This window comes from Fundulus heteroclitus, chromosome 11 (assembly GCF_011125445.2).
Source record: "Fundulus heteroclitus isolate FHET01 chromosome 11, MU-UCD_Fhet_4.1, whole genome shotgun sequence".
Classification (NCBI taxonomy): domain Eukaryota; kingdom Metazoa; phylum Chordata; class Actinopteri; order Cyprinodontiformes; family Fundulidae; genus Fundulus; species Fundulus heteroclitus.
In genome coordinates, this window is record NC_046371.1 from 10,354,546 (window position 1) to 10,363,688 (window position 9,143).

The following is a 9,143-nucleotide window of genomic DNA, read 5'->3' on the forward strand; positions in this document are numbered from 1 at the left end:
TGAATTGGCGCTATATAAATGAAATTTAATTGAATTGAAAAAAATTGATCAAGACTAAACTGAAGGTAAGGTTAGTCTTTGTAAGAAAATTATGAAAAAATAAATGACGTCCCAAAATTTTTAGCATTTTGTGTTTCCAGCCTGAGTCTATTTTCACCTTTTCTCAGACATTCTCACTGTCCTTTATGTATAATTTTCAATTAGAAAATTATACATAAATTATACATGTGTCTGAGTTTCAGTTCCCCAGGAGTTCACTTTACTCTTAGCAATGTATGGGTAGATTGAACGGGGACTTTTACCTCGTAAAGCAGTGAATCTGATCATTGGGTCAATGTCCGAAGCACCACATGTTTCTGCAGACAGCATATGGTGGTACAAGCTATGCTGAGCGAACGCATTTGGCCCGCAGCAGGATGTGAACGCAGAGCCGATGTGTGGGCTGAAGCCTCGGTTCAAAAGGGAAGTGTAAAGAAACATCGGTGGACCACGGTTTTATTCACTGCTCAGTTTGCTTTTCGTTATCTCCGCTTCAGGGAGGAGGGTCACATTGACCAGGTAGCACGATCCAGATGTGGCCAAAATCAAGACGAGGATCCGCATGGGAGCTCAAGCTATTTTAAGGCATTAGAACAGCTGAGCACAGGCACCGTAGACGTCAGATATAATTCTCAGTTTTCCAGAGTGTTTCTCCAGAGCTTATGTTGGGTAAGGCGACACTTTAGCTGGACGTTGACGGAGAAGCTCGGATTATGCAAGCATTGTAGTGCAACAGCCTGTACGATGAAATATCCTCTGGAGAAGACCCCAAAAACAGAGGGTTGAATTGAAGGTCTTCATGCTGATTTAAACAGCCAGGCTTCGGTTAGAGAATCGGCTCAGAACTGTGAAAGTGAGAAGCAGGACAGAAATAGCCCTTTTAAAAAAGGGAGGGAGGCATGTTGCTCCAGTCCCAATGGAAAATACACCCCTGAAGCTATCATGCATAATTTTCCCTCTGAAACAAATGCTCTCTGTCATTTCTAAGAAGCTCCAGTGAAACAGAAACCGCCGCTGCTAACCTGTAATTAGGAGAAAACAACCTGTGAATCAACTGGAAACTCGGCCCAGGTGCGCGGATGTACAACCATGTTAACTCCGGGAAACAACCTTCAGAGAAATACTCCTGAACTATCAGGAACTGCGGCTCCAGGTAACAGACTTCCCTGGTCAGCAGAGTAGGATAGAGGCAAATTTGATCCTTTGGGGGGGATAAAAAGGCTGCGTCTTTATTTATATGTAAGAAATATTAAACAAACTTAGACATTTATGAGTTCCGGTAGGTCACACTTGTTTTACTGGGGATTAAATATAGGATATCATAGTTGATTCACTGATTTAATTAAGATAATTTAAAACCCCAAAGAGCTTTGTTGTATTTGAGATTCAATCTATGTATTTTGTTAAATCAAGTTCTGTATTTTTGTCCTTATCATTTACATTTAATGATATTTAGCACAGTCATTATTCAATGTATAGCCCTTTAGGGAACATTTACAATTAAAGTTAAATATATATTATTATGCAACACTTCCTATAAAAAATGTCCATACAGCAAATCTAAAGCTTTAGCTTTTCACCCCCTTGTTATCCCTTGAACACCAGCAACATATGACTCACATTTTAAGAAACTTTCCTCATTGTGGCTTTTAATTAAACAATATCAAAAGCAACACCAATATTAAAAACCACTGACCCCCCCTACTATTATTGTGCTGGTTGCCAAATAGCCAAAAACCAATCTACAGATCACAAAAACAACCTCATAGCTTCCAATAGAATAACACATATTGTTGCAGCGTTGCAGCAATGCCATCGCTAGCTTGTGCATAAAAAGAATAAAGACTGAGGGATTCAGTTTAACCTGTGTCATTTATTTTATGCTTGATTAGTTAAAAAAAAATCCCACAAGTTTATGGCTTGACATCAAAAGTTGCAGCCCGCATTATCGTGGTGCTATTGCTAGCGTGTGCATAAACGTCGAGATTTAGGTGGAGATTCAATTGGATATGTTTCGTTTTTTTTATTTCTACCTCTGTCCCCACATTTATGTCAACATTTAGCAATCCCATCTCTTAAAAAAATTATTTATGGGACCTTTAAACAGCTTCAACTCCAACATTCTTTTGCAGATTTCTGTCGCGCTGTGCCAGGACTAGCTTAAATGTAAACAGTGACAAGCAGAGTTGTAATATTCAGAAATTAACTAAATCTACAGAGAGAGTCATTGACACAAAGAATGGGAACCAAGTCAAAGATGTGACAAATGTTGTTTTTCCTTGTATTTCACAGAGATGCGCACACAAAACACCACTGAGTGAGACGGAGAACAGGCAAAAGGGAAGGAGCAAAGCAGAGTCCACCCGCAATGATTAATTGATGTGCACATAGGACACAATGTCATCTGGGTTGTCCACATGCCTTCCTGTGATTGTCTAGCATGCAGTAGTCAGAGGGGAACAGATGGACACCCTTAATTTGAAGCAGTGTGACTGAAAACAACTAAATGACCTGTTTTAGTCAGTCAAATACAGCATTATCTGGATGCAGTAGTTGACAAATATAGTAGAGCAAAGTGCAATATTTGCAAAAATAACTTATTCATGTCTGGGTCAACAAGTATTGTAAGACTGAATCAAAATGATAAAAGATCAGATATTGAAATATTGTCCAAAAAACGTCAAATGAATTTATTGCTCATATCATAGAGAATTAAAACTAAGATATTCCACCAATGTTCTAGGAGCCATAAATCCTAAGTAAATAGGAGAAGATCTTAAGTTCCAGGATTGTAATATTCAGCTTTGGTTTGTATTCATAATTAAAAACAATAATTGCCTTACTTTTGAAACAATGGCTTATCACAGCCGTAAACTCCTATACTGCTACAACTTGTTGCAGCAGACAGCTGTGCTAAGGATTGCTTTTAAGTAAAACGTAACAGGAAACAGGAATTTTATTGTGTTTTTTAATAGATCAGGAGTTATAGAAAAAAAATAATTATTAAGCAAAATGTCAACAATCTTAGTGGTTTTGAAACAACGACTTATAGTAGTCATAAACTACAATTTTTTCAACTTCCTACTGATAAACTATTCTGCAGTACTAGCTTGTATGTTAGAGCAGATTCAGTTTTAGCAACATGTAATTTAGATTCCTAACTATAAGAAGAATTAATAAATAAATTGTAAACTGTCCTACACAGCTTTTCTCTCATTTTTGAAAGAATCTTATAGTTTTTACAGTTTCTAACTTTACTGGGTGATAGCTGTATTGCAGTGCTAACACTAGCTTGTATTTGAACAGTAACAACAAATGGAAATCTCAGTCGTGTAATTTTTCATTTAAATGATTTTTCAAAACAAGGAAACAAAATGAATCATAAACAACATTTTAAGCCATAGCATATAAGTATAAAAGCAGTTTAACACGGCAACTTTTCTAGCTTACTGTAGTAAATAGCTGTGCTGTTGTGCTAATACTTGCTTTTATGGAAACAACAACGATAACCGGTCGTAAATGTTATTAGGTTTGGCACTTTTGTCACGTTATTTAAATATAGTTTCAAATAAATACAGTTTAAACTTTGAATGACTTGTGAAACCAGTGGCTTATAGTGTGCTACTTTAACATTGCAACTGTTCCAGCGCCCTGCAGCAGATAGCTTTGCTAACAGCAGCTTTTACTGAACCCCAGCAAGAGATTCAGGGTTGCCAATGTATTTTTCTATTTAGATACATTTTCAAAACAAACAAACAAAGCAACAGATTAACTGAAAACAATCTTGTAAACAAGATTTTTTTTAAACTGCCACTTTTCTTGTTTCCTGTTGGAGACAGCTGTGCTACTATGCTAAGTCTAGCTTATAGGTAAATAGCAACAAGAGCGGAAGTGTTTTAGCCGTTATGTTTAAATTTACATCTTCCTCTTTAAATATACCACAGGTAGCATTATTGCCTGATTTGGTCTCCTGGAAAGCAAGCTTTCTTGTTGGTTTTATAAAAACAATTGTCGATGCAATGACTCTTTACTATAACGGTTTTAAAGAAGAAGCGCAGTAAAAAGCTTTAAATAAAAAAACCTTATCTACTCCATCTCTTTAGTCTTCTTCAGTTCCCTTGTTTTTATTTCATATTTTATCTGGAAAAGGCCTTAAATACCTACCCAATCAAGATTTGTATTGATACATATTTCCCCATTTTTGGATTTCCTTGTCTTTGAGAAGCTTTTCACAAAACCTTTGCGATGATCCTTTTAATTTATGATCCGAGAAAGATGTCCTCCAATGCCAAAACATTTGTTGTTAATTTTTACTTACTTTGTCTGCTAAAATATGTAAAACAAATATAAAAAAAAACAAATGTAAGCAATAAATACAAAAATATGCACAATTATTCCGGCACATTTGACAATTTAACACCTATAAGCTATTTCAGCTTCTTTTTCTTTTCTGTTTCTTGTGCTTGCAAGTTTAACCTCTGCGTAAACACAACTTTTTTTTCTCCCCTCCAGGATTTTACGCTGGATAATTAGGTGGTAATGTAACACTGGTTCATTTTAGACCTTTATGACCACAGCAGGGCTTTATTGTGGGATCGGGCTGGGCTAAATTATGTTTTTGTTGGGAATCAGGCGCAAAGCGCAGATGGAGATGGAGGTGATTCAGATAATTATGAGAAGAATGAAAGCCCCTTTATTTCCCTGCCTCTATAATCAGCAGCGTGGTTCGTTTATTGGTCAAAACTGTATCCATTGGTGATGGGAGGCCTGCGGGCTCACATACAGCCTGGTGTGATTTTTTTTTTTCTTCCAGCTTCTTCCATCTTCACCGGCTGTCTTCCCTCCACCGGTGACCCAACAACCAAAGTGATCCACGGACACGCATCCAGAAGCGTCCCCCCCCCCCCCCCCTTTTTCCTGCGCCCACCGCCGCCTCTATCAATCTCTGCTTCGTCTTGCATTGTTATGTAACTGTCCACCCCCACCTCAGAAAACAGATGATTACATGTTAACAGGCGATCATGGGTGCCGGCGGGGAAGGAAGCTTACCTGATGCAGCAGATCAATAATCTCTCCTCCTCAGCTCATCCTAAGCCGCTCCGCTCCCCATCAAGAAGTCCCCGCTGATGATGCTGGAGGTCTCCGGTGATCGCGACGCTCGGTGACCGAGGAGGAGAGCCACTAATTCCTCCTCCCTTTTTCTCTCTGTTCTCTTCATCCATCCACGGAAAAAAAGCCCGTCCGTCTGCCTCCACCCCTCAGCTGGGAGAGAGGCATAGATGAGCGGCGGAGAGAGAGAGAGGAAGAGAGAGAGAGAGGCGGAGAAATGTGATAAGACTGAATCGGCCCCACAGACGGCACGCTGGAGACGTCAGATGAAACAGAAAAACTGCTTTGAAACGAGTAACTATAATTAATACGTTGTTTAAAAATACTATCAAACATAATGCAATGAAAAAAGTCAAGCAAAACACATATGTAGTTACCTGAGACAGGGGCGGATCTAAGAGAGGGGCTGAAGGGGGACCAGCCCCTGGTGAAGTTTCTAAGGAACTATGGTGGCCTGGGCAAAGTCCATCAAAAAGTTAGCTTCACTAATTAATTTTCATTAGGGATGTAGCAATACGTCGATATCTCAATTAAATTAACAATCAAATTGCATTGATGCAAAATTAAAACCCCCACCTCAGAAAACAGAGGTGGAGAAATGTGATAAGACTGAATCGGCCCCACAGACGGCACGCTGGAGACGTCAGCTGAAACAGAAAAACTGCTTTGAAACGAGTAACTGCAATTAATACGTTGTTTAAAAAAAAAAAAAATCAAACATAATGCAATGAAAAAGTCAAGTTACCTGAGACAGGGGCGGATCTAAGAGAGGGGCTGAAGGGGCACCGGCCCCTGGTGAAGTTTCTAAGGAGCTATGGTGGCCTGGGCAAAGTCCGTCAAAAAGTTAGCTTCACTAATTAATTTTCATTAGGGATGTAGCAATACGTCGATATCTCAATTAAATTAACAATCAAATTGCATTGATGCAAAATTAAAACCCCCACTTTAGAAAACAGAGGCGGAGAAATGTGATAAGACTGAATCGGCCCCACAGACGGCACGCTGGAGACGTCAGATGAAACAGAAAAAAAATGCTTTGAAACGAGTAACTACAATTAATACGTTGTTTTAAAATACTATCAAACATAATGCAATGAAAAAAGTCAAGCAAAACACACATGTAGTTACCTGAGACAGGGGCGGATCTAAGAGAGGGGCTGAAGGGGGACCAGCCCCTGGTGAAGTTTCTAAGGAACTATGGTGGCCTGGGCAAAGTCCATCAAAAAGTTAGCTTCACTAATTAATTTTCATTAGGGATGTAGCAATACATCCATATCTCAATTAAATTATTAACAATTAAATTGCATTGATGCAAAATTAAATCCCCCACCTCAGAAAACAGAGGTGGAGAAATGTGATAAGACTGAATCGGCCCCACAGACGGCACGCTGGAGACGTCAGATGAAACAGAAAAACTGCTTTGAAACGAGTAACTGCAATTAATACGTTGTTTAAAAATACTATCAAACATAATGCAATGAAAAAGTCAAGTTACCTGAGACAGGGGCGGATCTAAGAGAGGGGCTGAAGGGGCACCGGCCCCTGGTGAAGTTTCTAAGGAGCTATGGTGGCCTGGGCAAAGTCCGTCAAAAAGTTAGCTTCACTAATTAATTTTCAATAGGGATGTAGCAATACATCCATATCTCAATTAAATTATTAACAATTAAATTGCATTGATGCAAAATTAAATCCCCCACCTCAGAAAACAGAGGTGGAGAAATGTGATAAGACTGAATCGGCCCCACAGACGGCACGCTGGAGACGTCAGATGAAACAGAAAAACTGCTTTGAAACGAGTAACTGCAATTAATACGTTGTTTAAAAATACTATCAAACATAATGCAATGAAAAAAGTCAAGCAAAACACACATGTAGTTACCTGAGACAGGGGCGGATCTAAGAGAGGGGCTGAAGGGGCACCGGCCCCTGGTGAAGTTTCTAAGGAGCTATGGTGGCCTGGGCAAAGCCCGTCAAAACGTTAGCTTCACTAATACATTTTCATTAGGGATGTAGCAATACGTCGATATCTCAGTTAAATTATTAACAATCAAATTGCATTGATGCAAAATTAAATCCCCCACCTCAGAAAACAGAGGTGGAGAAATGTGATAAGACTGAATCGGCCCCACAGACGGCACACTGGAGACGTCAGATGAAACAGAAAAAAATGCTTTGAAACGAGTAACTACAATTAATACGTTGTTTAAAAATACTATCAAACATAATGCAATGAAAAAGTCAAGTTACCTGAGACAGGGGTGGCTTTAAGAGAGGGGCTGAAGGGGGACCGGCCCCTGGTGAAGTTTCTAAGGAGCTATGGTGGCCTGGGCAAAGTCCGTCAAAAAGTTAGCTTCACTAATTCATTTTCAATAATTGATGTAGCAATACGTCGATATCTCAATTAAATAATTAACAATCAAATTGCATTTATGCAAAATTAAAACCCCCACCTCAGAATACAGAGGTGGAGAAATGTGATAAGACTGAATCGGCCCCACAGACGGCACGCTGGAGACGTCAGATGAAACACAAAAACTGCTTTGAAACGGGTAACTACAATTAATACGTTGTTTAAAAATACTATCAAACATAATGCAATGAAAAAAGTCAAGTTACCTGAGACAGGGGCGGATCTAAGAGAGGGGTTGAAGGGGCACCGGCCCCTGGTGAAGTTTCTGAGGAGCTATGGTGGCCTGGGCAAAGCCCGTCAAAAAGTTAGCTTCACTAATTCATTTTCATTAGGGATGTAGCAATACGTCGATATCTCAGTTAAATTATTAACAATTAAATTGCATTGATGCAAAATTAAATCCCCCACCTCAGAAAACAGAGGTGGAGAAATGTGATAAGATTGAATCGGCCCCACAGACGGCACGCTGGAGACGTCAGCTGAAACAGAAAAACTCCTTTCAAACAAGTAACTACAATTAATACGTTGTTTAAAAATACTATCAAACATAATGCAATGAAAAAGTCAAGTTACCTGAGATAGGGGCGGATCTAAGAGAGGGGCTGAAGGGGGACCAGCCCCTGGTGAAGTTTCTAAGGAGCTATGGTGGCCTGGGCAAAGTCCGTCAAAAAGTTAGCTTCACTAATTCATTTTCAATAATCGATGTAGCAATACGTCGATATCTCAATTAAATTATTAACAATCAAATTGCATTGATGCAAAATTAAATCCCCCACCTCAGAAAACAGAGGTGGAGAAATGTGATAAGACTGAATCGGCCCCACAGACGGCACACTGGAGACGTCAGATGAAACAGAAAAAAATGCTTTGAAACGAGTAACTACAATTAATACGTTGTTTAAAAATACTATCAAACATAATGCAATGAAAAAGTCAAGTTACCTGAGACAGGGGTGGATCTAAGAGAGGGGCTGAAGGGGGACCGGCCCCTGGTGAAGTTTCTAAGGAGCTATGATGGCCTGGGCAAAGTCCGTCAAAAAGTTAGCTTCACTAATTCATTTTCAATAATCGATGTAGCAATACGTCGATATCTCAATTAAATTATTAACAATCAAATTGCATTGATGCAAAATTAAAACCCCCACCTCAGAAAACAGAGGTGGAGAAATGTGAAAAGACTGAATCGGCCCCACAGACGGCACGCTGGAGACGTCAGCTGAAACAGAAAAACTGCTTTGAAACGAGTAACCACAATTAATACGTTGTTTAAAAATACTATCAAACATAATGCAATGAAAAAGTCAAGTTACCTGAGACAGGGGCGGATCTAAGAGAGGGGCTGAAGGGGGACCAGCCCCCGGTGAAGTTTCTAAGGAGCTATGGTGGCCTGGGCAATGTCCGTCAAAAACTTAGCGTCACTAATTCATTTTCAATAGGGATGTAGCAATACGTCGATATCTCAATTAATTAATTAACAATCAAATGACATTGATGCAAAATTTAAATAAGATAAGATGGGCTTTATTGATCTCACATTGGAGAAATTCACGTCACATCGGCTCAGTAAACAGTAATCATAGGAAGA

General features: G+C 39.3%; 1 protein-coding gene across 2 annotated transcripts in view; it reads right to left on the bottom strand.

The window, feature by feature from the left end:
• The window catches only part of kcnj6 (potassium inwardly rectifying channel subfamily J member 6), a 29,477-nt gene extending 20,535 nt beyond the window's left edge, over positions 1-8,942 (bottom strand). The window contains exons 1-2 of one of the 2 annotated variants that reach the window (XM_036142835.1): positions 8,869-8,942; positions 5,089-5,525 (exon numbers count right to left, since the gene is read on the bottom strand). The gene's annotated coding sequence lies outside the window, so the exon portion shown is untranslated. Of the gene's footprint in view, positions 1-5,088; positions 5,526-5,893; positions 5,982-8,868 lie in introns of those variants that run through there. The other variant, XM_036142834.1, reaches the window with a different exon arrangement.
• Between the last annotated feature and the right edge of the window lie 201 nt (positions 8,943-9,143).